Raw genomic sequence first — 27671 nt, forward strand, 5'->3', positions numbered from 1 at the left:
GCGCCCAGGGGGGGCTGAGCCCTTTCCCCAGCCCTGCCCGTTCCTCTCCATGCCTGCTCCCAACAAGGTTTGTCCATGGCAGGAACCTGGAGTGGAGGCCCTTTTGTTTACCGTGTTACACAAATTCAATTTGTCAGAGAGCCGGGTTATGAATTAGGAATGAGGGATGGTAGCAAAATTAAATGATAAAGCCTTGGCCAGCATCCACTGCAGCTGAGATGGGGCTGATAAACTGGAGCAGCCAGGCAGGATTTGGGGAACTAAAACAAAGGCACGGTGGAAATATGTTTAAAAAATGGGGTTTGGGCATGGATAGCTTGTATCTCCTTCTTCCCTGCCCTTGTGGTACAGAGAGCTGGGGGGGAAGCATTAAAAAATCAGGATTTCTGTGGTATTTTCTGGGGTGGCAGGAAGGAATGAATCTGACTCCATGTTCTTAGAAGGCTGATTTATATTATATTATATTATATTATATTATATTATATTATATTATATTATATTATATTATATTATATTATATTATATTATATTATATTATATTATATTATATTATATTATATTATATTACATTGCATTATATTATATTACATTATATTACATTACATTATATTACATTACATTATATTACATTACATTATATTATATTACATTATATTATATTACATTATATTACATTATATTATGCTATACTAAAACTATACTAAAGAATACAGAAAGGATATGGACAGAAGGCTAAAAGATAATAATGAAAAACTCCTGGCTCCTTCCAGTCTTGACACAGCCTGACCCTGATTGGTCATTAAGTCAAAACAATTCACATGAAAACAATCAAACATGCACCTGTTGGATAAACAATCTCCAACCACATTCCAAAGCAGGAAAACACAGGAGAAGCCAATCAGACAATTACTGTTTTCCTTTTTCTCTGAGCCTTCTCAGCTTCCCAGGAGAAGAATCCTGGGCAAAGGGGATTTTTCAGGAAATGCGGTGGTGACAGATTTCTGCTTTGGTGGATGCTGTCTGCAGCATCCTCACGTCCCAGCTCGTGTCTGGCCCTGGTGTGGGGGCACTGCTGCAGCCCCAGCCTGGCACAGGAACCCCGCGGCAGCCGCTGATCCCATCTCTGCTGCAGGGAAAGCTCTGGAGCTGCTGCAGGCGCAGGTGGAAGGGCCCCAGCAGGGAGGGATGCAGGAAGCACCGGGTGTGAACCAGGAGGAGGAATTCACACCGCAGAGGGTGGGTTTGGGTCTCTCAGGGGCACCAGGGAGTCCCAGGAGCTGCAGGCTCTCCTCTGGGCGCTCCAGGAGGAAATCTGAGCTGGAGATGGCCGTGCCAGGGCTGGGATCTCTCTCTCCACCGGCAGATCCTCGCTGGGCTCTCCAGGAGTGCAGGCAGGGAGGAGCAATGTTCTGTTTGGCTTTCTGAGAGAGATGGATGGGCAGGGCAGAGGCATTTCCATGTCCCCCAGTGCTGTGCCTGCTCTGGAGTTGATCTTTCACAAGTCACTGCTCTGCTGACACCAGAATTGATGGAGCTGGAGGCACCTGGCTCTTGAAGGATTGCTCCTTGGGAGACAAAAATGGTTTGCTCTGCATGGTTTGGCCTTGCTTGGGAAAAAAACTCAAGAGTTTTTCCTGCTGAGCTCCATTTCTAACTGTTTTCATCACAAAATAAAAGGACAGAACTTGCCCTCAGTGCTGGGGGAGTGAGAGGGGAGGAGGAGGAGGAACAAACCAAGGCAGGAATCATTACAGAGGACCCAGGAAATCACTGAGCTGCTGTGACATGGCTCCAGGGGGAAGAGGAAAGTTCCTTGGCTGGCTGCAGCTGGAAACTTCCTGCCTGTCACTCTGCACAGAAAGCCATCAGATATTTCATGTTAATTGTCACTTGGGAAACTTTCATCCTGCAAATGCTGCAGTAATAATTTCCATTTTCTGAGAATGACACCTGCGCCAAAAGGAGTTTCTCTCTCCCATTTCCTTCTTGCCCTAAAGAGGAGGTGAAAATTTTAGGGAAAATACACCTTTGCACCTGAATACTCACAGATTGATGTCCCAGAGCTGCTGCTAATCAAGAGTTATCCCAGTTAATTCAATCTTAGATCAACCTTTCCACCACCACTCCTCTCCAAGTCCAGAGAAATTCATTCCCCAGAGAACCCCAAGCAGAGCAAAGACTTCTCTCATCAGTTGTTGGACAAAATCTGAGTCAAGCAGCCCCGGCCCTCAAAGTCTTGGTCTCTGAGCAGGCAGATAATGAGAAATTTAATGCTGGGAGACAGGAGACAGCTCTGAGAGGTTATAGGAGCGGGCACCAGCCCAGAGCAGCAGCACAGGGACCTCAGGCTCCTCCCTGCCCTGCCCAGGGCTCCAGGAGGAATTGTTGGGAGGTGGAAATTGGTTATTTTATCTGTGCAAAGCACAAATGCCTGAACTAGAAGCATCATATCAAATTTTGCCAATTTTTTTTTTTTCTCTCTAAAATGCCTCGTGCAACTCTCAATTCTGTTTCCTAGGCCGTAGGTTTTGAGGAGGAAAGGTTTTTATATGAGGAGGAAAAGATCTTTGTATGAGGAGGAAAAGGTCCTTATTTGAGGAGGAAAAGGTCTCTGTATGATTCTCTGTAAAGGGGACAAGAGAGGCACCCTTGCTTGACAGCCCCAAGAGAACTCAGAGGAGTCCCCGTGCTGTGAAACCTGAAAGGATTTAGGGAAAACTTCACCCATAAAGAGCATCAAAGAGTAAGGAAGAGATTTGAGCCACCAGCAGAGGAAAACATTAAAATGTTTTGTGTGTGGTTAAGGGAGGTCCCCGGGCAAAACAGGGGATTGGGATGAACAGAAGGGTTTGCACCCAAATAATCGGGCAAAGAAACGAGGCTGGGTCCTGGACATGAGAGAGGAGCTTTGCTGTGGCCTCTCCAAAGCACAGCTTGGCCCTGGAGAGGCTGCTGGTGTCCCAAACTGTGGAATTCTGCAGAAAGCCCGCCCAGGGTCCTGGGCTCCTCTCCCTGCAGGGCTGCAGAGGGGGTGGTGAGTGGGTTTGCCCGGTGCTGAGAGGCCCCAGTGCCCGAGCAGCGTTCCCAGTCCCTGCACTGAAAACAGAGGAGCAGAGAGCTCACAGCTCAGATCTGTCCCTGAATTGTCTGCTGCCCTCTCACTGTTTGTGTTTACAGAAAAAATCAACAAACAGAACGAAACAAAGCAAAGCAAAACAAAACAAACCCTGCACCACTGCCAGCAGCACAAACATCCCAGAGTGTGCGGTGCATTTACAGCTCCTTTATTCCATCCTGGTTTAAAGCAGAACCCTCCTGGTGAAGCCAGGATGAAACCTCTCTTTGAGCAGAACCACCTCAGGCTCCTTGGGTTCTCACCAGGTGAGCAAAGCAATTTTTACCTTGCTTGGGTGATCTTGGAATAAGCTCATTAATGAAGGTATTAATGGGACCCTGGGGATCAGGGCTGCAGGGGGAACTCCTGGGGATGGGCAGGGCACAGCTCCCATTGCAGGAATGAAAACTCCCTGATGGATAAACTGGGTGTGCTGCAGGGCAGAGAGAGCAGGGCCAGAGTGGAACTGGGAACTGGGACTGGGGGGGACACAGCATTCCCCTGCAGGGTTTATTTCTTATTTTTATTTCATTTTTCACTGTAGTGATTTGAAGGTGGTTCCCTTAAACACCTTGTTCTGAGAGTCACCCACTCAGAACTGTGTTTTCCCAAAGAGCTCCTAATTCCTGAACATTCCAGGGGCAAAGCCCAGAGCACTTTGCACTCCCTGCACCAAATAAAGCAATTTTCAGCTGCAGCTGCACCCATGGCGTGGGGAACTCAGCAGCTCTGCCTTTTCTGTGTGTGCAAACTCAGAGGGTGATTGCAGAAGGTGGGGACGTGGGGCCTTTCTGGAAGGTGTTTTACCCACAGGGGCAGCTCCCACACCCTCTGTCCCTGGCCTTTTCCAGGGATGGCACATCCATAGTTTGGCTCCTGTCTGTCCCATTTAAAGTTTCAGCATCAATCCTCTGTCCACAACCCCTGAGATCTCCATCCACACATCCAAACAAAAAGCCAAGGAGAGCACAGGGAATTTTTCCTGTGTCTGTTATCAAACTCTGCAGATAACACCAGCCTCTGCTCTAACCAGAAACCCTTTGGAAAACAGGAATTAAATATCTTCAAAAGCTTTTTTTTTGGTAGTTATTATCTTTAAAATAATACATTTCCCTGATCCAAAATGGAATCAAGTGCAGGGATATTCAGGATGGAGCAGAGTTATTTTCACTTAGGAGCCAACATCAAACAACCTTAACAACACAGCTCCAGACACAAAATGAAAATTAAAACCAAGGAACATGCAGATCTAATTACATTTTTAAATAGCAAGGCAATGAGAGGAAGGCAGAGAAGTGATTTACAATTTTTCCTGGTGGTGACTCTGCAGTAAAAGCAGAACTATTCCCTGAGGATCCCTGAATCACTGAATATTCTGCTTTTCTCCCCAGGCTCTTTTCTATTATGTTTTCTCTACAGAGGGGCATTTGTGAGAGAGATGAGGAGAGCAGGGCCTGGACAAAACAGCAAGAAAATGAAATGATCTGTGCAATTCCCAAATTGCTGCCTGTGAGAAAGCTGCCATGTTATCAGCAGACAAGCAGGGGGGGCATTGCCCTGTGCCCTGCAGGGCTCAGATACACTTGTTTGTGGGGAAAAACACCAAAAACCATCCCCAAGGCCCAGCAGGCACAGGCAGGAGTTTGGGATTTTGCTGTGGCAGATGCAGGAGCCGGGGCTGCCCTGACAAACCCAGCTGATAACAGCAGAGGAATATTGAACAGAAATTGGGTTCAACCAAGAAATGCTCTTATCAGCATTTGAATTTCCCATTCCAGATCCTGCCCTCGGATTCTGCTTCACAACAGCTCCAGGACATCTCTGCAGCCAGGCCACCCCTCTGCAGCATCACAGAATCATTAACCCGCGCAACGCCTCCAAGATCATTCTTTTCTCCTTTAATTCAGCTTTTTTCCCCTTTTTGGCAAGATGAATAGAGCAAGGATTGCCTGGCTGACAGATCATTACTTTGCTCACCACCAATTAAAACCTCCAGAAAGGAAGATTTAGGAACCTGGGAAAAAGAGCAGGTTTTGCAATCAAGACATTGCAGAGCTGGCACTGAACACCAAGCACTGACACCATCCTTGGACTCGGTCCTGATGTGGAAACAGGAGATGCTTCTGGTCCAAGGTGCTGCAAAAACCAAGGGGAGAAGGGAAAGGGAAAGGAAAGGGGCAAAGGGAAAAGGGGAAGGGACAGGGAAAAGGGAAAGGGAAAAGGAAAAGGAAAGGGAAAGGGAAGAGAAAAGTGAAAAGAAAAGGGAAAAGGGAAAGGGAAAAGGAAGAGGGAAAATGAAAGGAAAAGGGAAAAGGAAGAGGGAAAAGGAAAAGGGAAGAGGAAAAGTGAAAAGGAAAGTGGAAAGGGAAAGGGAAGGGGAAAAGTGAAAGGGGAAAGGGAAAAGGGGAAAGGGAAAATGAAAGGAAAAATGAAAGGAAAAGGAAAGGGAAAGGGAAAGGGAAAGTGGAAAGGGAAAGGGAAAGGGAAAAGGAAAGGGAAAGGGGAAAGGGAAAGGGGAAAGGGAAAGGGAAAGGGAAAGGGAAAGGGAAAGGGAAAGGGAAAGGGAAAGCCCAGTGTGGGTTTGCCCTGGGTGTGAGAATCCACCTGGATTCCTCCAGCAAAGCCCCCTCACTGCAGAGCCACCTCCTGTTGGAGGGGACAATGCAGTCCCGCCAGGATTTACCTGATTTATGGTTTTAATTGGACTTTTTCATTATCTCAGTGCTTGGTATGCAAATCACTGAGCTCCTGCCCACCCTGCAGCAGCCAGTGCAGCCAGCTCCTCACTCCCTGGTTCTGCTGGAGCAGAGCAGGACCCAGCTCCCCACAGCCCTGCTTAATCAAACAAAACACAAGACTGGCATTCAAACAGATCTGAATAAAGCACCACCACCAAAGGGGACAAACTTGAAGTCAAGCAGTGGAAGGAGGCACAGGTGGGGACAGCAGCAAAAGGAGAAGAACAGCCCCAGCCCCCAGGTCCCATCCCACAGCACCATCCCTCCCACAAGAAAAGTTAGAGAAGGAAACCCTGAGGAAATGCTGGAAACCAGCAAGGGAGACCCAAGTGACGTAACAGAAAGAACAAAAACACAAAAAAACAAAAGAACAAAAAAAAAAAAACAAACCCCAAAAAAAACCGACTCCAAAAAGCAGCTTGATGACAAATGAGCCACTTCAGCACCGTGGGATTTTCTCTTGATCAAAGCAGCCAGTGTGAGCCTCCAAAAAAAAAAAAAAAAAAAAAGTAAATACTACAGGGAACACCATGGAAAAACATCCCAGCAGCAGCCAAGCAAAAATCCAGGTTCGCTCTTCCCCTGACAGTGCTTCCCAGCCTCCCAGCTTTATGGCTCTGGGTTATAGATGTTTATCACATTTTTATATATATATTTTTATATATAGGTATATTTATATATATATATATAGAGAGAGAGAGCTTTTCCCCTAGATTTACAGGCAGGGGTATTTTTCACAGCAGCCAGGCTCCCATTTGTTGCAGCTTTTGCAGGAGCCACGAGGAAGGAGAACCTTTAAATCACCAGGAAGCTCTGGCAATGCAGGCCCTACTGTGCAAGATTGCCTCTAAAAAGCACTCACATTTTATGGCCTAATTTAGGGCCACGTTGAAGGTTCTCAGGAAAACCTCCAGGTTCCTCCAAGGGTCCTGCCCTGCTGGAGTGTCTGAAGTCCCTTTCTGCATTCTGGATGCTCTGTGAGCCTCTTGGAGCTGCACCAAAGGATGGAATTTGCAGAGATCATTGCAGGGATAAATCACCTGGCTGGGCTGGGCTGAGTCCTGCGGGGCTCTGGGTGCCAGGGCTGCTTTTCTCTCACCCACATTGGTGCTGCTCTTGTTTGTTTGAGCTGTGAGTGCTCCAGGGAGGGCTCTGCTGGGCCAGTGATGGGCACCTAAAGGCTTCTAAAATCCAAAATTCAGCCACAACAAACCAAGTGGCTGCATCCCACCCTCTGTGCTGCACACAGGGGTGCTGCCCAGCCCATCTGGGTGGGAACATTTCATTTTACAGGTGTTGTACAAGGAGCAGGTGCTGCCCAAACCATCTCGAATGTTTTGCTCTACAGGTGTTGTACAAGGAGCAGGTGCTGCTCAAAGATTCTGTGTGGGAATTAAACGGTCCTCCCCTTTTTTAAGGTCTGAATTGAGGGGGTTTTACCCTATTTTCCAACATATGGCAAACATGGGGGCAGAGGACTGCCCCAAAAACCTTCCGGCTTCAGCCCAGTCTGGGGCAGAGCTGTCCAAGACACAAAACCCTACCCCAGGCCAGGGGTGTCACAAATCCTTCCAGCAACTTCTCTCAGGAATTTTTGATGGTTTCTTTATCTGGGTGGAGTTGGAGGGAAAGGGATTGTTCACCACCAGAGCAAAGGGGGTTTGTGAGGCTGGGGATGCTCCAGGCCCAGGGGGTTTTGGGGTGCTGCATTTGCACATCCCAGCAGCACAAAGCAGTGCCACTCATTACTCACCCAAAGGGATGGTCCAGCACGACCAGGGCTCACAGCAAATTGCCTTTTCTTATCTCCAGTACAACATTTAATGCATAAAATGCACGATACAACAGGCTGGGAGACCCAGGATGGGCTCTGCACCACAATCCCCTGGAAACTGAGCTGGGCTGATGGAAAGACAACTCTCACCTCCTTCCCTCCCAGTTCCTGCCCAGTTCCAACTGGTGGGGACAATTCCCCCTCAATTCCCTTGCAGGAGCTCTGGGCTCCATCTGAGCCTCCCCCTCTGCTTAGATTTATGCAAATTCCTGCATTTATTAGCATAACAGGAAGATTGTTCTGCTGCCTGCGAAGGAAGGGGCCCCTTTATTCCAATAGATGTGTCAGCTTGGAGCAGTTAATAAGATCTATTTGAAATCCATAGGTAGGAATGATAAAAGCAGGAGAACTCAGCACTTCCACTGGCAGAGGAGCTGCTGGGAATATGGGCCCAGGGAACTTGGTGTAATTATGGGGAGAGATATTTAAATACTCTTCAGGGTAATTCTGGAGAGTGCAAGGGAAGCCAAATACACTGAAAATGTCATTTGAGCTTCAGCTGCAGACTGGAGGAGGCAGGAGGGAGGGGATGCCCCAGGCAGAGCCAGCCCAGCGCTCTGGAGAGGATCCATGGGGGATGAGAGGGGAGAGCTGGCAGAAGGCAAAGGAACAGATCCCAGGCGCCTTTTAAGGCTAAATTCACCTGTTTTCCTTGGTTTCTGGGCTTGAGGGCATCAGAAGCTTGGGTTGGAGTTGGGTTAGCCACGAGATCAGCTCTCCAGGTTTCAGTTTTATTTAGAATCATGGAATTACAGTTGGAATTACACGAGGATCATCCAGGTCCAGCTCCTGGCCCTGCACAGGGCAGCCCCAAGAACTCAACTCGGTTCCTATCAGCCTGTGAAGCCTGCAAGTAAATCCCACCCTGATTTCTTTTGTGGGGGAGAGAGATCTGAGCACTCCTGTGCACGGCTTGGCCCAGGACCCCAAGGAGTTCCCAGGAATTCCAAGGGCAGATTCCAGCACTCCACACCTCCCTGCCTCCCACCACAGGAGAGGGCCTGGGCCCTGTGCTGGACACCAGCGTTGCTGTTTCCATTTGTCCCTAATTAGCTATGAAACGATGTTTGCAACCTGCTAAAATGCCCACTTAGGCTGGGGGGGAGCAAACATTGGCCCATCTGCCAAGAGGTTTTGCAGCAGACGTTTATCTAAATAGAGAAATCAGCCTGCTATTCACATCTGATTAACAAACACAGCCTCCAATTAGCCCATGTGATTAAGATTCATTTGAGGAGTCACTCCAGCACATACATTAAAGCATCACTCCTGTGCTCAGTGGTGGTGGTGAGAGGAGTGGTCCTGCCTGGCCGCAGCTCTGAAGGAGGAAAAGCAGAATTATTTAAGGCCATACTCAGAACAAAGGGTCAAACCACTGCTGGGGCAATATTCCACTGGGATTTTCCCTCAGGGAGATTGCTGTGGTCCAGACACACCACTGGGCTGAGAAAAATTGCAATTTTTTACCAGCCCAGCTGTACTGGATCCAAAACCTGGCTCCTCCAGCACAAGGAGAAATCCCCCAGGATTTAGGAAAGACCCTCCCAGCCCAAACTGCTTAAATTTCCCAGCCAGAACTTCCCAGAACCATCCATGGAGCATCCATGGAGTATCCACAGACTCTGCAGCTCTCCCAGGGGATTTGTCTGCTGGCAAAGTTGTTGTCTGAGTGTTGCTAAATAACATTTTCCTGTTGTTCCCCTGCTTTGCTGCACAATTGCCACAATCAGTGTGATTGGTAAGGAGTCCTGTCCTCTGCATCTCGCAGTTATTAACCTTAACAATGTCAATGAGCTGCTGCACTAATTGAGTCGCAGCAAATTAAGGGTTGATGTCATTATTAAGAGCTGCTTAGTACACAGGAATATTTTAATTTGTTCTTGATGCCAGCAGAGTGGGGGCTTGCAAGGAGAGGAGAATTCAGAGTGACTGCAGTGAGAGGATGAACCTGGGCAGCCCCAAATATTGATTCCAGGTTCCTTGGGTTTCCCTTCCTTATTTATAGAGCACTCAGCAGTCACATGGTGACCCTGAATTCCCAATTATTGGCCCGTTTTCCTCCCAGCTAAGGGGCTTTGCCAGCCAAGGGAAGGGGGGAAAGTCAGATTTTGTGGGTTTTTAGCCATTTCAGGATCTTTGTTTGGAATTTCAATTCAGTCCCAGTCCGTTCCAAGGTTGTGAGGAGATAAAAGGAGCAAACAGCACATCCAGGATATTTCAGTGTAAAGGCACAGCCTGATGTGCTTTCTTTAACTGAGGCACTGGGGAAGGGTTGCTGTTGCTTTCAAGAACATTAAGTGTGCCATTAACATCTTTATTTTAATTAAAACCATATTGAAATCCAAAACAAAGATTCTGAAGTGGCTAAAAACCCAATTAGAAAACCACCCCAACCTCAGAACAGAGAGAAGAGCTGCAACCTCACAAATGATGGGATGGGAATGAGAAATTCCATAATGGCTCCTTCAAAAAATCCCAATTACCTGGAAGGATTTTGGAGCTGCACCTGCAGAACAATCTGCTCCATCAGCTGCACATGAAATTATATAAACACAAAAAAACCCTTTTATCACTGCTTTAGCCTGCAAAGAATCACCTGAGTTGTTTCCAAAGCATTCCAAGGGAAAGAACAATGAAGTGGAGAGAAGAATGTTCTGGGGGAAAATGTGGTGTTGGGAGTTTGTTGCTCCTGCTAAATATTAATCTGGATTTCCTCTCGTATTGCACTGCTCCCGCAGATGAGTTACCTGTTCCTCCAGGCCTGCTGTTTTAAAAGCTGCTTTATTTTTTCTGGAGATAATTTCTGTTTCCAGCCCCCCCTCCGTGGCTCAGAGGGGTGATAGTGGCTGCAGGAAAGCGAGAGGCAATTTCTCACCTGCCCGATGGGATTCCGCTATCTCCCGTTTCCTCGTCCATGCAGAGCATGCAAAAACCTCCCCTGGCTTCGTTTCCCAGGCAGGGAGATGTGATATCAGCCAGGAGGAAAATCTCCATGCAAATGATCCTCCCCTGGGCAATCTGTGTTTTAAAAGTTCTCCTTTCCCCCACACAAATCCAATGCTGGGGCTCCTGGAGCAGCTTCCCTTGCTGTTAGTGGCACTGCCAGACACTAAAGATCCATTTTAATCTCTTTGCGCTGGGATGGGGATTATTCCTTTCCCTTTTAGGGAAATATGATGTAATATAATGTAACGTAATGTGATATAATGTGATATAATGTGATATAATGTGATATATCAAATAATATAATGTAATATCATATAATATCATATAATATCATGTAATATGGCATGATATGAAGTGATATGATGTGATATGACATAACATAATATAATATAATGTGATATGATATGATATAATATAATATAATTAATATAACATAAATAACATAACATTATAACATAACATAATATATAATATAATATAATATAATATAATATAATATAATATAATATAATATAATATAATATAATATAATATAATATAATATAATATGTTGATATTATATTATATGATATATAATATGATGTAATGTAATATAATGTTATGTAATATGATATAATGTGATATATTATATAATATCATGTAATATCATGTAATATGATGTGATATGACGTGATATGACACTATAATATAATATAATATAATATAATATAATATAATATAATATAATATAATAGCCATTTAAGAACATGGAGTCAGATCCATTTCCTCCCCGCCACGAGGGACCCCAGCAAACCCCAGAGATGCCCAAGCCCACAGCCCAGGCAGGGCTGCTCCCACCTCACCTCCACCTCTTCCTTTTCCTTGGGACAGAAGCTCTCTCCAGGCTCCCAGGGAAACAATTAAAGTGAGGAAATAAGGAAACCAAACCCGCCAAAGGAGATTTCTGTGCTGTGGATAATCAGGGTGGCAGCTGCCTATGGTCCCTGTCAGGTGGGATGGAAATGCATTGTTATGAAAAGGCTCCCTGGGTGAGGTTGGGATGCAGATTTTAGGGTGATATTTGGGAATTTTTCCAAAGTTCTTCCTGCCTAAGGGAGGAAAGAGTGTGTGGAGGCACTGGGAGTTAACCCAAGGGGTAGCAGAGGTGCTCTGGGGCTGATGAACAGGGAGATGATGCCCCAGAGCCCCCCCAAAACACTGGCAGAGCTGAGCTGGAGCCAGCAAAGCCCAGCCTTGTGTCTCTAAAACCAGGGCCTTTGGGAAGGCAAGAGCCAGCAAATGGTTTTGAATAGACCTAGGGAGAGTGAGAGCTGCTGATAGTTTCTAATTAGGGGGAAAGGGAATTGTTTTCCCTGAGTTCCCTCCGTGATCTCATCCCTAGGAAGCAGCCAAAAATACCCCAGCACCCTGGCTCAGAAAGGAGCTCATTGTTCCCTTGTCTCCTGGCACAGGGAGGGGTGAGGAGCAGGTCAAGCAGGAAAATGTGCTCCAAAATCCCCCAGGCCCCACAGCCTGCCCTGGGTGTGCTCCCAACATCCCCGCCCGGGCAGGGCAGCAGCTCCAGGTGATCCCCGGCTCCCCGGGACCCCGCTCGGGCTGGGGCTGGGAGGGAAATGCTGTCCCTAATCAGGGCTGACATGGCAATTTTCTCCATCATGTCACTTGTCACGGGGGCCAGCAGCCTCCCCTCCCAGCCCAGGGCTTCCCTGGCACCTGCTGAGGAGAAAGAAACCAATTGTGGAGCCCAGCAGCTGCCCAGGGGGATGAGGAGCTCCTGAGCACAGCCTGGGCTGTGGGAAAGGGCCAGGAAAGGGCTCCCGGAGCCCTGCTGGCCATCACAAGGACTCAGCTCATCTGGTCACCCTTTTCTGTCCATTCTCACCTGTTTGGGGCCAAAGAGAGCAGCCTCAGCTCCTCTGGTCACTCCTTTCTGTTCATTCTCACCTGTTTGGAGACAAAGAGCGGCCCCAGCTCATCTGATCACCCTTTTCTGTCCATTCTCACCTGTTTGGGGCCAAAGGGAGCAGCCAAAGTGTTCATTGCTGTGAGTGAGGGTTACTGCTGTGAGTGAGGGTTATCACTGTGAGTGAGTGTTATCACTGTGAGTGTTATCACTGTGAGTGAGGGTTTATCATTGTGAGTGAGTGTTTATCACTGTGAGTGAGGGTTTATCACTGTGAGTGAGGGTTATCACTGTGAGTGAGGGTTTATCATTGTGAGTGAGGGTTATCACTGTGAGTGAGGGTTATCACTGTGAGTGAGGGTTTATCATTGTGAGTGAGGGTTTATGCTGTGAGTGAGGGTTATCATTGTGAGTGAGTGTTATCACTGTGAGTGAGGGTTATCATTGTGAGTGAGTGTTATCACTGTGAGTGTTATCACTGTGAGTGAGTGTTATCACTGTGAGTGAGGGTTATCACTGTGAGTGAGTGTTATCACTGTGAGTGAGTGTTATCACTGTGAGTGAGTGTTATCACTGTGAGTGAGTGTTTATCACTATTTGTGAGGGTTCATTGCTGCTCCCAATGTGGGGGTTCCCTCCAGCCTTGGCGTCACCCCCACTCCGGGGTGCTTGCCCACATTCTGACATCGCATTGCAGAGTTTTCCATGGGTTTTCCAGAGTTTTCCATGGGTTGTGAGGGGCTCAGCAGGTCTGCAGAAGGGTGGCACCCTCCCTCTCCACCTGCCCATCACTTGGGCATTTCCATCCCTCCTCAGCTCTGTGGGCAGGCAGGAGCCACTGCCACCCCAGGGCCTTGGAAATCACATTTTCACTGGTTTAAATTGCCCGAGCCCAGCCTCCTTCCAGCGGCTCCCTCCAGTGGCTGGCTCCAGGAGCTGTTTCCTGCGAAACCCGTCATTTTTGGCAGGGCTGTGTTTGTGACCGTGTGATAAACATCAAACGCGGGCACACCTGGGCATTCCCGAGGTGCAGCTTGCCAGGAAACAAAAGCCCCGAGGATGAGAGCTCGGGGAAGCAGCAGCGAGTGGAGCTGCTTTAATTGAGCCTCTGAGGGCTGAAATGGGAAGGGGAAAGTGCTGCAAGACAAGAGGATTTGTCAGTGGAAAGCTGAGATAGAAACATTAATGGAAATATTAATGGTGCTTCAACAAGTCGCCACTATCAACCCACCTAAATTTCTCTGTCAGCCTGGATTAAAGTCCCTTTAAACAAGCGAAAGCTGAATGCAAAGGGTATGAAACAGCCCTGATTTTGCTCTGGGACATTCCCACCTTTTCCCAGCTGCAGTTTGGATTGATGGAGATGATTCCTGAGCTGCAAAACGAGGGCCACTGCTGGAACATTCCAGATGGAAGAAGGATGCCCTGATCCACTGGGCTGTTCCTCAGGCACAGGCACAGGCACAGGAATTGCCAGTGTTGATTCATTGAGCTCAGGCCCAGGCAGGTCAAAATCAATCACGTCAAAAATACATCACCTGCATTCAGTGGGTTTTTTAAAAGGGAATGAGAGGTGCAGGCTGCAGGAATAAATCACGGCAGAATGGGGGCTTGCTTGGAAACAAACCCATCATTTGCTCTGAAAGCACAAATATGTTGTTTGCTCCGAACATTTCCGCAATATTTAACAGACAGCTTGGCGAGGAGACAAGGCTTGGCTTGGAAAAGCTGTGCCTGGAGCTCAAAAAAGTGGGATTGAGGAGCAGAGCCCCCCCTCTTCCAGACCTGCAGATCCCTCTTAGTGGTTTGAATGACACCTTTGCCATGGGCAAGGCTTGAAATTGGGAAAAAGAGGATTTTGCCTGCCAGCACCGAGGGGAAATGTTGTTTCTATGAAGGTAGAAACTGATGCCCAAACCTCCTGCCCCAGGGTGCATCCCCAGTGTGTCCCACAGCAGGATCAGCTCCCAGGGCAGGGGGAATCAGCTCTCCCTCCGTGTTCCTTGGCAGGAATGGAACCCACGTGTGGTGGGCTGGGAGCACATTCCCGAGCTGACAGAAGCAGCACGGAGCTGTGAGTGATTGTAGCTGCTCCTGCTTGGTCAGAGTAAATCATCCCAGCCCTGCTGACAGCGCTGCAGCTCATCCACCCTGCCCCAGCTGGAAATTCACCCCTTTTCCTCCTCTAAACACAACACTGAGGAATTGCCAGGGGGAAAAGCAACAGAGGCAGGGCTGCAATGAGAAGGATTAGGCTGAGGCAGAAGTGTTAAAAGTGGAGGGTGAGAACTGAGGCAGGGATTGTAGGGATGGCCTCACTTCTTCCATCAGCCTTGACACGCAGATTTGCTTTTATTCGGGGTTTGAAAGAGGAAGAGAAAGAAGAACAAGCACTGAAAGAGCAAACACTTCTTCCAGGAGTTAAACTTACAGACAGAGCTCCCTGGGGAGCTGTGCCCAGCTCGGCTGAGCCTCCCTGCCAGCTGGAGATTTCCCATGGACTCAGTCAGGGGCTCTGGGAAGGAGCATTTCCCACCTCAGCATCCCTGCCAGCCCAGGGAGAGCCCAGGAGGGAGCCCCAGGCAGAGGAGCTCCAACACTCCCGGTTTCACAGGTGGGGATTGCACCCCAGAGACTGCTCTGCCACCCCAGCCCTGCCAGCACCTTCTCCATCCAATCCAGCTGAGGGAAAAGCTGGGGATAAACAGCACCTGCAATGGCATCAGACAGGTTCTGACCTGTACCTCATGCCCCACTCACCTCCATTCTCACTTTTTCATTCTAAGGGATGTTGCTTTTGCCTCGCTGCTGCCAAGTTTCTGTTTTTGAGCAGCTCTCCCAATTCATCAATGAAAAATGAATCAGGGAGCTGAGTCAGCCCAGAGCTCAGGCAGCTGATTGCAGGATCAGCCAGGAGCCAGTTCCTGCAAGGAGCAGCTCCAGGCACCCCGAGTTTCCCATGGGAGCAGCCTGGATCCAGAGCTCTCCCCGGGGATGCTGGACATTGTTTGGGGAGCAGGGAGCAGATCCCATCCCCAGGGAGCACAGCCCTCACAGCTGAGCACGAGCCCTTGCAAAGGCTTGCAGGATCTGTGGGAAGTTTCCCCGCTCCTGGTTTGCAGCCAGGAGCTGGGTCCTGGCTTTGTTTTGCAGGAATTGCTGGTGAATCACGTGGAGCTGCTGGCGCTGGGAGGATGAGCTGGCACAGATCCCCCCGGGGATGAAGAGGGGTTTTGTTGTGTGTGAGTGGCTCCTGGTTCCACTGAGCTCTCCAGCCAGCCCAGCAGGAGCAAATGGCCAAGCAATTCCAATTCCAGCTGCATTCTTTCCAGAGCTGGGAAAAGGGGAGAACAGGTGGTTGTGGCAGATGCTCAGGGGTTAAAAAGCCTCCAGAGCAGAGGAGGCAGAGGGGACCAGCACCATCCTCACTTGGGAGATCCTTCAGGACGTTCAGGTAACCTGAATTCTGCCTTGGCTCTGAGTTTGGGAATTACTGGGAGCATTTCTCTCCCACTTTTGGAAGGAAATCAGAAGCACTGAGCTAAAACTGCAGCCTGGGTTATGCCAGCATACAAAGCACGAGCTGTGAGCCACCGGGCTCAAACCTTTGTCCAGAAGCTCTGAATTCCTCCCCTGCATCCCCAGGGCTGTCAGTGGTGATGAAGTGACCAATATGAGGCAGGAAGAGAGCAGCCAGCAGGGCATGGATGGCACTCCCAGATGGAGCAGGAGCTGAGTGATGAACAGGGAAATGCTCTGGCTGGGGCTGCTCAAGCTGCAGAGTTCAGCCCAGATATTAAAAAGGGACGTGTTGGATGCTTTGGGCCAGGAAAGAGATATCAAGAAGATGCTCTGGACACGGTGCCTCATCTGTCAAAGGGACAGAAGCACAGGGTGCCCTGTCAGGGAGCTCTCCCTGGGCCCAGCGAATAGAGCTGCATTAATACTCTGCACATGGAGCAGGGAAGGACCCAACTTTGCAGCCTCAGTGCAAAAGAAGAGCCCCAGGAGCTGCGGGGAGCCATCCCCACCCCTCTCCTGGCTGCATCTCCATCTGTGGAGCAGGAGGGGCTTGGGTTGCACGTCCTGGTGATCATCCAGCAAGGCAGGCGTGTGGATTTTCACAGGAAGCACAAGGGAGAGGAAACAGTGATGCTGTTGGGGAGGGCTCAGAGCTGTGGGTTCTGGCAGGTGGGAGGGGTGGCAGAAGGAAGGAGTTCAGGTTTTCACAGCTTGTGGATATACTGAGGGGCTCCTTCCGTATCCAAAGAGCCCAGACAGCAGCTGGGGAAGGCAACAAACTGAATAAATCAGGAATCCTGCACCTTCCCTCTGTTCATGAAGCTCTCACCCTCTCAATTGCGGAGCAGAATTAACCTGGGCAGAGCTGGGAATGTTCTCGTGGCAGATCAGCCCCACTTCAGCCCTCAGCAAGGACAGACGGACAAATCCTCCTCACCCTGGAGGACCAGGACCTTCACATCCACTGGGGGCAAAACTCAGGGGACCCTTCCTCCTGTTCCACAGGGGGGCTCCAGGCACAGCCCCTGTGCTTGGTCTTGACTGTCCCCAGCGAAAGCTGAGATTTCTTCCTAACCAAGATACCCCGGGGGTTAAATCAGGCTGTGCTGGGTTTGGGCACCTGGGTACCACTGGGCACCTTTCATCATTCCCAGGGATGCATCTTCCATGGATCTGGGGGCAGGGGCCTGCCCTGGGACACTGATCCCCTCCCCAGCTGCCTGCCAGGGAAGGATATTTGATTTAATGCTGCCCTGAGAGTATTTAAGGAATCTTTTAGGCAGCTTTGCAATTTTAAAAGGTTCTCAGTGATGCAAACGCCTTCCCCTCTTGCCTGAACCCTCTGCCTGGGCTGCAGAGCCATCTTAGCCTGACCTGCTCTGAAATGGAGGAGGTTTTAAATCCCAAAACACCCACAGAAAAGCCCCAGCAGTGCCTTAATGGTGGCCCAGGTGGGTCCCTGTCCCCAGGCTCAGGCTCCTCTCCCAGAGCCCTGCAGGGTACGGGCTGGCCTGGCTGTTTGGGTGCTGCTGCTTGGCTGATGCAAACCAGCCCTGCCACACATCACTGTCCTCCTCAGGGACCAATTTGTGCGGCCCCAGCCTCAGAGCACGGCTCAGGCAGACAGGGAAGGCATTAATGGCAGTGAGAGGCACCTGGAGCCACCTGGAGCAAAGGCAGCAATGCCACTGCAGGTCACTGCCCTTCCACTCTCACTGCTGAAATGCTAGAAAACCAAAATAAACCAAAAAAAGAACCCAAACCAAATGTGGAAAAGCCGTGTTTGTGTCCTGCTGTTTGTCATAACCCTCCTGGCAGAGAAGCTCTGTAAAAGGTGAGGTGTCCAAGGGAGTTCCTGGGAAAGGAGAAGGGTGAACACCACCAGCAGCATCAATGGGCAGCAGGAATAATGCAGAATTTTTTTTTTTTTTTTTTTTTTGTGGGAATTAAGCCTGCCCCTTTTCCAGAGCCTTTCATCCTCTGCTTCCAGCTGAAGTGCCCTCAGCTCCAGGGCTTGGTCCAGGCTGTGTCTCCTTCCAAGACCCCTCCTAGAGCAGAGTTTGTGTTTACAGCAGGGAGATGAAAAGCCAGGGGGGGTTTTCATCTCTGCTCTGCCCCTCAGGAGCATCATTAACTGGGGCTCCAGCCCTAAATAAGCCCCCTGATCTGTCAGATCAGACGATCAGGTTGATCAGATGACAGCCAGGAGCCTGGAGCAGATCAGTGCCTGGGCTGGAGGAGTCCCCAGGGTGAGGCAGGGAAAGCCAGGCCCAGGGGTGTGCTGGTGTTCACAGGAGCTGTTGGGCTGGGGAAGAGACCAGGATCTGACTCCGTGGTTCAGACGGCTTGATTTATTGTTTTATATATATTACATTAAAACTGTACTAAAAGAATAGAAGAAAAGGTTTCATCAGAAGGCTGGCTAAGAATAGAATAGCAAAGAATGATAACAAAGGCTTGTGGCTCGAACAGAGAGTCCGAGCCAGCTGGGCTGTGATTGGCCATTAATTGGAAACAACCACATGAGCCCAATCCCAGACGCACCTGTTGCATTCCACAGCAGCAGATAACCATTGCTTGCATTTTGTTCCTGAGGCCTCTCAGCTTCTCAGGAGGAAAAGCCCTAAGGAAAGGATTTTCCATAAAACGTGTCTGCGACACGGGCGTTGGGCTGGGACTGACACTGCCAGGCCCTGCCTGCCCCGGCTGCCAGGGGGCAGCTCCTGCCCTGCTTTGGGGTTTTCCCTGGGGCACAGGGCAGGATTTTCTCTCTCCCAGCAGCACAGCCGCAAGTTCAGGGCAGGAAAGGCTTCCCAAAGCGTTCTGACATCCCTGCCGTGGTGTTTAAGGGCTCCCTTGTAGATGATTAGAGCCTGTTTGGTGATTAACAAGTTTGCTGAAGTTACCTGGGAGCCACGAAAAGTGCCGGTGGTGTCCTAGGGATGGAGGTGACTCCAGGTGGAATTTCATCTCCTCACAGCCATTAAAAGACAAGTTTATAAATCCCTCTCCCTCCATCCACAGACTTTCAGGAACCTACAGGAAGCCCAAAGGATCAATTAATCCACTTCATTACTCCTCAAGGAACAGACCAGCTTTGACATCTTCCCTTAGAAAGAAGTGGCTCAAAGTCTCCCAATCTTGGAAGATGTTGCATCAAAACAACTTTGCTGTGCTCTCGAGCTGTTTCAGGGTGTGAAAAATGGGTATTTTATGATTGGCTTTTCCCAAATATTCAAATGAATATTATATGTGTTGTGTTAGAAAGTGATGCTGTGTTAATTCTCTTAAGTAGTGTGTTAAATATAATTTTAGGTTATAAAAAATGTTAAAATAGAAATGATGCTATGTAGGGTACTTTTTTTAAAGAAAGGACTCACAGTGAGATAGCAGCCACAGGACACCTGAATCTTTCAGAGAAAAAGAATTTATTTTTTGCTCCCTTATCAGAAGAAATGAACTTCTTCCCACCTCGAAGGTGCTGTCAGGATTCGAAGGAAGCAGCTGACACTGCCCAGCCAGAATCCTGTGCTTGAATGGAATTTCTGCATCATGGATGAGGTGTATGAATATGCATCAGGCCATTGCTTTTAAGGGTTAATCCTCTGTTAACGTGGGTCCTCTTTCGGGCTTATTTTGCCCAGAAAAGGTACCCGGACTGTGCCCTCTCCTCTTCCCTTTTCCCCCAGATTCCTCTCACAGACACTGGGAATCCTGTCTGCCTTTGAGCCTGAGCCGACTGCAGGCTCCACCCTTCTCACCTTCTCTGCTCCTGTCCTCTTCTGTCACAGACACATTTTCTGAAAAACCCTTTCGTTAGGATTTTTTCTCCCGAGAAGCTGAGAGGCCTCAGGAACAAAATGCAAACAATGGTTATCTGCTGCTGTGGAATGCAACAGGTGCATCTGGGATTGGGCTCATGTGGTTGTTTCTAATTAATGGCCAATCACAGCTCAGCTGGCTCGGACTCTCTGTTCGAGCCACAAGCCTTTGTTATCATTCCTTTCCTTTTCTATTCTTAGCCAGCCTTCTGATGAAATCCTTTCTTCTAGTCTTTTAGTATAGTTTTAATGTAATATGTATCATAAAATACTAAATCAAGCCTTCTGAACCATGGAGTCAACATTCTCGTCTCTTCCCTCATCCTGTGAACACCATCACACTCTTCCCTCCATGTCTTTGGTGATGCCTGGGACAGTGAGAGCCCTGAATCCCAAACTCCCTCCCTGTCCCTGCCTCTCTCCTGCTCCAGAGGTGCTGGCCCTGGCTGGGCTGGGTGCAATCAGTGCCTGTCACCGAGCTGGAGTTATTAAACATCTCACCTCCCTGAGAGCCCTGACAAGAACCTCATTGCAAAGGCCTTTCAAACACTCCTTAGCCCAGATAAGGCTTGAAGGGTGAAGAGGCAACAAAAAGCAGCTAATCCACTTAACTGCCAGGGGAGACTTCAGCAGCCAAAAGAGCAAGTGGGTTTTTGGGATGACTTCTGGCCAGGCACATCCTGGGGATTTCCAGCAGCTGCACAATCCTCCCTGCCCGTGCTCGCTGGTAATGAGTACTAACGATCCTTCACTTCGATTTTAATTGCCTGCCCATCAAGCTTTGTTAATCTCCCCCATTTTCCTGAATCTTTCATCGTGTCACTTTTTTTTCCCCCCTGTGTTTCTTCTGTGTTGACAAGGCATTTAAACATTTCGCCAAGCAGAAAAAGAAATAAGGGAAGAAAAGAAAGAATGAGCGAAGAATGAGCGAGAGAAAAAGAAATCATCCCCTTTGCATCTGGAATGTTTTCCAGATTAGAAAATAAGTGGCTGTGGTGGTATCCAATTCAAGCTAATAGGTTAATAGCGAATATTGAGAACTCCATCCTTCCAGGAACACTGGGGGTTTTCAAAGTCAGACTGTTCCCAATCCAAACAGCCCTTGCAGCTCGGACAGGTTTCCTTGCAGAGGGAAGCTCACAGCATTTCAGGAGCAATTTCACCACGGGTTTGGTTTGAGTTTTGCTGAATGAGAAAGGCTTGGAGCAGAATCGTTGCTGTGGTACCCAGTTCTGCAGATGCTTGTTGTTTTTACCCAGGAACCAGCCTGGCAAGAGCTGCTCTCCCTGTGGATTTGCATCGTGGCCAGCCCAATTTCCTTTCAACTCCATATCCAGTGAGTCAGGGCAGGAAAATCCCTCTGAGCTGAGCATACCTGGCTGTTCCCACACCGCGCTCCCCCTGGCAGCTGCCAGGTCCATCTGAGAGCTCTCCAGGAGGATTCTCCTGGCCCTGGCCCTGGCCCTGGCTGGGTGTCCTTGCTCCAGGTCTCCTGTGCTTTCCCTGCTGCTCCCTCCTGCCTCTCTGCTCAGCCAAATGTGCTCAGGTGTGTTCACAGGGCTCTCAGGTTGAGGGAAGAGATGAGGATTTGACTCTATATTTCAGAAGGCTTGATTTATTATTTTATGATATATATTATATTAAAACTATACTAAAAGAATAGAAGAAAAGGTTTTCATCAGAAGGCTGGCTAAGAATAGAAAAGGAAAGGAATGATAACAAAGGCTTGTGGCTCGGACAGAGAGAGAGCCAGCTGGGCTGTGATTGGCCATTAATTAGAAACAACCACATGAGCCCAATCCCAGATGCACCTGTTGCATTCCACAGCAGCAGATAACCATTGCTTGCATTTTGTTCCTGAGGCCTCTCAGCTTCTCAGGAGGAAAAACATCCCAAGGAAAGGATTTTCATGAAAAGATGTCTGCGACACTCAGGCACTGCAAAGCTGCTGTGCCTTGCCAGGGAGCTGCTGATGGGAGCTGATGGCAGCCAGGGGAGGAGGAAACAGAGCTTTTCTTTCAGGGAATAGAAATAACTGCACGTGCAAATTGTCCAATTACAGAAATGCCACTACCACAATCCTAAGGTTGAGATCCCATCGTTTCAAACACATTTCTCCCTTCTTAAAACTCCTCCAGTCTCAATTACTGAGCCTCTCTCAGTGCTTTGACAGGTTTGTTATTGGCAAAACCTGATGTGGAGGTTTGGGTGTCCCATCTGCCTGATGGAGCTTTCCAGGGTGTCCTTACCTTGCTTCCTCCCACAGAAACAACTGAAACATTATTACTGAAACATTCTTTAAGGCAAATGAACTGGATTCTTGTTTGAGGGGAAGGTGGCATGGGGGTCCCAAACCAAGACCCTGTGGGGCCAGCCCAGCTCATGTCCTGTGCCCAAGGAAAAGGATGAGAATCCTCGTTTTAGAGGGAGGAGAGATGAGAGGAGTCTGCTCAGAGTGGCTGGAAGTCAGGCTCTGTTTTTAAACAGGACATTAAATACCTCCAGCGTGGGATTGCCTCAGCTCCCTTGCCAAATTTGCCATATTTGGGACTCACTGTGAGGAGTTCCTTATCTGCATATTGTGTGAGAGCAGCATTTCCATCCTCAGCTGAGGCTCTGGGATTCCTTCACTTTGTGCCCTTCAAGAGGAAAGGAGCAGAGATTCCTGGGGCTCTCTCATTGCTGGCCAAGAGACCTGGATTTGGAGCCACACAGAAATTGAGGGTTGCTCTGGAGACAGACATTGAGCAGCAGCAACCAGCAGAAATTAAAGCCACAAATCCTGGTTGCAGCTGCCAAAAAATCCTTGCAGGGGAAGGATCAAACAAGGCTTGGGGAGTGCAGAAATCACCGGGGAAGGGCTCTGCTTGCAGGGACCTGGGGCAGTTTCACTTCCCAGCCTGGCAGAGTGAGACATGGGAGGGTTCCAAATCTCTCAGAGCCGCAGATTTAGAATGAGAACGTTTCAAGGGTTGTTTTTCTTTTTTCTTTCTTTCTTTTCAGGAAAACCCGAGGGAGTGTTTGTGGCCAAACCCCTCCTCTGAGGGGTCTGCAGAGCCTGGGGGAGCGCTTGGAGTGATGCTGGCAGGACTCTGCTCCTGAAAGTCTGAATACTGTGGGCATTGACTAAAGCATTGGGCATCTTATTGCACAGCTGATGTCCCAGGACAAAAATCTCTAGCCAGCCCAGTCTGCATGGAATCTTCGTTTCTAAATGGAGGATCTGGGGAGGAAATTTAAATCCCACTCCTGGACTTCTGGGTGATGACTTTGATGTATAGATTACCCAACTGCTACTCTTTGTGTAGATCCACAGCATTGTCCTGTTGGAAGGAAAGCACAGGCAAAGAGTTTTGGGAAGAAATACTCTTTAAGGCCTGTTTGAATTCATGGTTTCACAGCCTCTTCCCAGCCTGGCAGAGTGAGATGTGGGAGGGCTCCAAATCTCTCAGAGCTGCAGATTTGGAATGAGAATGTCTTTTCTTTTCTTTTCTTTTCTTTTCTTTTCTTTTCTTTTCTTTTCTTTTCTTTTCTTTTCTTTTCTTTTCTTTTCTTTCCCTTCCTTCCTTCCTTCCTTCCTTCCTTCCTTCCTTCCTTCCTTCCTTCCTTCCTTCCTTCCTTCCTTCCTTCCTTCCTTCCTTCCTTCCTTCCTTCCTTCCTTCCTTCCTTCCTTCCTTCCTTCCTTCCTTCCTTCCTTCCTTCCTTCCTTCCTTCCTTCCTTCCTTCCTTCCTTCCTTCCTTTTTCTTTCTTTCTTTCTTTCTTCCTTCCGCCTTCTCTTCTCTTCTCTTCTCTTCTCTTCTCTTCTCTTCTCTTCTCTTCTCTTCTCTTCTCTTCTCTTCTCTTCTCTTCCTCTTCCTCTTCCTCTTCCTCTTCCTCTTTTCTTTCTCTTTTCAGGAAAATCCGAGGGGGTGTTTGTGGCCAAACAAGCCTGGGGGAGCCCTTGTAGTGATGCTGGCAGGGAGAGCTCTGGGCTGGGAGGGAAGCTCAGGAAAAAGCCCAGCACAGCTCAGGCTGCTCTGGGACAGCAGCTCCGTGGGCAGCAGAGTTGTTGTCACACCTGCTGTGCCCTGGGAGGCCCCAGGTAGCAGGGATGTGGCCCCAGGTAGCAGGGATGTGGCCCCAGGTAGCAGGGATATGTCCCCAGCTGCCACTGCTCCTTGTCACCAGCGCTGCTGCCTTGATTAAACCTGCTCGGGGCAGCTCCTTAATGAGGAGTTTAAAGCAGCAGCAATTACAAGCTCTTAATCCATCCCAACGTGGGAGTGGAGCAGGGTTTGCTCTCAAAAATAGTGCTGCAAACTGGGCCACAAAGCAGGGAAAGGAGGATCCTGGGAGCCAAAGGGGGTGATGAGGATGGGGAGGGAGCAGGGAGGGGAGCAAGGCTCGGCAGGAACAGCTGCCCTGAATTTTCAGCTGCCGTGGGTCAGGGAGTGCAGAGAACGATCTGGAATCATCTGTCAAGCCAGCAAGGACATTCATCAAGCTGATCACCTGCCAAGATCCGTGATGCTGTAAAGAAAGGGTTGAACATTCACACAAAAGTAGAATTTACTCCTCGTGTCTCTTCCCCTTCCCAGTTTTTGGCAGCCCAGTTTCTCTGCTGCCCTCCCACCTTTCGATCATGAAAACCATAAAAAATCTGAGGTCACCAGGGACAGGATCCCAGGGAATCGTGTCTGATGGCAGCTGGGAGCCTTCAGGAGGCCCTGAAGGGAGGAAGAATTATTCACTCTGCAGCGTGTCCAGCTTCTCCCCAGGACTGAGGGACGCAGGTGAATCTGTCAGGCTGCAAACACACCCAACCCTTCAGCAGGGGAGGAGCTGCTCAGATGTGGGAAGGGAGAGGGGAGTTTGCCCAGTTTCACACAAACAGGGAGCAGCTCCTCGTGTTCACCTGGGGAAACGTGTGTCCTTCACAAACACAGCCAGCGCAGCATTCACCGGGCAAAAAGGGCTCATTTCCGACAGAAGAAAGAAATTCAGAGCAGTTAAGGATGAATTTTGTGCTTCAGATCTTTAGAAAGCCTCTAGGAAGTGTTTGCGCTGATATTTAAACCCCAGACATCCCCAGTCTTCCATGGCTGTGTGGAAACCTTAGTTTGGCATCTGTAAGAAAAGAGTTTCATCTTATCTTGTTGATATGTCGCATTTTAATAGAGAAATGCAATCAAATGAAGAGAGCTGCAAAGCCAGTTTTCCTATAAAAGCAGAATTGATTGGTCTCTGGTTGAGGAGTAAGAGAAGGTCAAGGATCTTAAATCAGGAGCTCCTGTCAGACACCCCCATCTAATCCCCTAAAAGATGGGGGCTCCCTCATTTCTGGCTCAGGACAGAAGCCAACCCCTAAATTAATTAACTCAGAATGGGCTCAAGCAGTGGCTGTTGGTGCAGCTGCAGCCCTAGATATCAAATCTCTTAGGTTTTAATGCCTCAGAGGCCAATTCTGCTTCCTCTGCTGAAAAGGAAAGTGAAAAACAAAGGAGGGGGGAGGCCACATCCTCCCCCAAGCTCCCAGCAAAGGGCAGCTCATAAAGCACCTGCTTTGCTCCTTCTCAAAGGCAGGAAATTGGCAATTTTACCGCCTGGCTGGGAGCCTGCAGGATGGGGCTTCAAACCCCTGAAGGTGAGCCCTGGGCAGGTAAAAAGGCACAGGTAAAAAGTCACCTCCCTGCTCCACAATTACTGGCACAAGAGCTGAGTGTCAGCAAGGTCCTGAGACAGCGCTGGCTCTGCCAGCCTGCTCCACTTCAGCTGCACAGCTCAGAAATTGCTCAGTGCCACAATTAAATCCTGCCAGTCCCTCTGGGCCCGGGGCACAGCCTCTTCAGGAACCAGGAAGGGCTCTTGGAGCTCCTCTTTAAAAATCTAAATTACCCCGGGAAGTAGTTGCTAATTATTATTGCTATTATTATTTATTACTTCCCGAACTGATAAGGTGTGCATGATCTGAATGCTTCCAAATCCTGCCTGCACTGAGAGAGGAGTTTTTGCAGGCCAGGAGTCTCTGGGAGGAGGAATTCATTAGGAAATGAATTTCAGTTTTATTGCCAGTCCTTTGTTTTTTCCCCCCTGAATGGGTTCTGTGAGCTTTGCATTGATCATGTGGGGGGAGAGGCAATTAAAATACAGGCAATTAAAATGTGGAGGTGAGCATTGGTGCTATAAAACACAGCTAAGGAGAGGGAAGATGGATCTCCCTGCTGCTTCCTCAGGCAGGAGGGGGTGAGGGATGCTCTGGACTAAATGGGGCATCACTGCCAGTCAGGAGAGGGGTGCAGAGCAAGGATTTGGGCTCAGAAAAAGCATTTCCAGTGGAAAGGCTCCTCTCTGCCCCTGGGTCTGAATTCCCTGTGCTCATCTCAGCTTGCAGGAGGCAGCTGGGCTGTTTTCCCACGGAAACTCTCTGCCAGGCAAGGAAAAGAAACCTTGAAACCTTTATCAAACCTTTATCAAACCAGCATCTCCAAACCTTTATCAAACCTTTATCAAACCAGTATCTCCAAACCTTTATCAAGCCAGCATCTCTGTGTGCAGATGGAAAACAGCCCCAGAGGTGTGGCAGTCACTTGTCAGGTATTTGAACCATTCAGGGTGTGGAGGATTGAGTGGGTCAGTGTCACCCTGGTTTTTTAAGATTTTCTAAGCCTTCTGATGCTGACATTCTTGTAGTGAATTTTCTCACACACTTTCTGTAAATAACTCATTGCTTTGCATTCCTTTATGGAGGAGGAGAAATTGGATGGGCTGTTGGTTTGTGCAGTGTCATTGGAGAGGTGGCACTGTCACCCTCCAACCCACTGTCACCCTTGGAAAACTATAAATGTTAGAATCAGAAAATAAACTGCCCTTTCCTTCACCTTGAGAGCAGCGGTGTGTGCTTGTGTTTGTTTGTGTCCTACAGCCACAGGCCAGCACCCCAGGGCTGAGCCCTCCCACCTCTCCATCTTCTCCAGGGATGTTCTGCTGCTCTCTCAGGTGTTTCCTGCAGAGCCTGGCACTGCTGGGCCTCTCCCAGCTCCGTGGTGGCACCTCCAGCTTTGGGAATGCAGCCCAGAAGGGGCACGGGTGGGGCCCACACACACACACACACACACACACACACACACACACACATCCTCCAGGTCCCACCCTGCTCTGCAGGTCCCTTCTGGGTTTATTTCCTGCAAACAGAGGCCTGCAATGCCCTGGTTCTTCTGAGCAGCAGGGATGTCACTGCCAGGCACCTCCCAGCGCCCTGTGGCTGCTGCAGCTCGGGTGTCAGCTCTCCCATCCCAGCACGGGGGTGAGCCAGCACCTCTGCATGCCCACATCAGCAGCTGTGCCCTTCTCCTGCTCCAGAACCCTTTCTGAGCCTTTCTGAGCCCTTCTGAGCCTCTCTGTGCCATTCTGAGCCTTTCTGTGCCTCTCTGAGCCTTTCTGTGCCTCTTTCTGCCTTTCTGCCCCTTTCTGTGCCTTTCTGCCCCTTTCTGTACCTTTCTGAGCCTTTCTGTGCCTCTCTGTGCCATTCTGAGCCTTTCTGAGCCTTTTTGTGCCTTTCTGTGCCTCTCTGTGCCATTCTGAACCTTTTTATGCCCTTCTGAGCTCTTCTGTGCCTCTCTGAGCCCTTCTGAGCCTATCTCATCTTTTCTGTGCCTTTCTGTGCCTCCCTGTGCCTCTCTGACCCTCCCTGTGCCTCTCTGAGCCTTTCTCAGCCTTTCTGTGCCTCTCTGAACCTCTCTGACCCTCCCTGTGCCTCTCTCTGCCCCTCTGTACCTTTCTGTGCCTCTCTCTGCCCCTCTGTGCCTCTCTGTG

At 49.1% G+C, this 27671-nt stretch overlaps 1 long non-coding RNA gene across 1 annotated transcript; it reads left to right on the plus strand.

Moving 5' to 3' along the window:
* The first annotated feature begins 15881 nt into the window (after nucleotides 1-15881).
* On the plus strand, nucleotides 15882-23120 carry LOC118695792 (uncharacterized). The gene is made up of 2 exons (XR_004981586.1): nucleotides 15882-15990; nucleotides 22883-23120. It is a non-coding gene; the product is annotated as an uncharacterized LOC118695792 (long non-coding RNA).
* The last annotated feature ends 4551 nt before the right edge of the window (nucleotides 23121-27671 follow it).

This window comes from Molothrus ater, chromosome 22 (assembly GCF_012460135.2).
Source record: "Molothrus ater isolate BHLD 08-10-18 breed brown headed cowbird chromosome 22, BPBGC_Mater_1.1, whole genome shotgun sequence".
NCBI lineage: Eukaryota > Metazoa > Chordata > Aves > Passeriformes > Icteridae > Molothrus > Molothrus ater.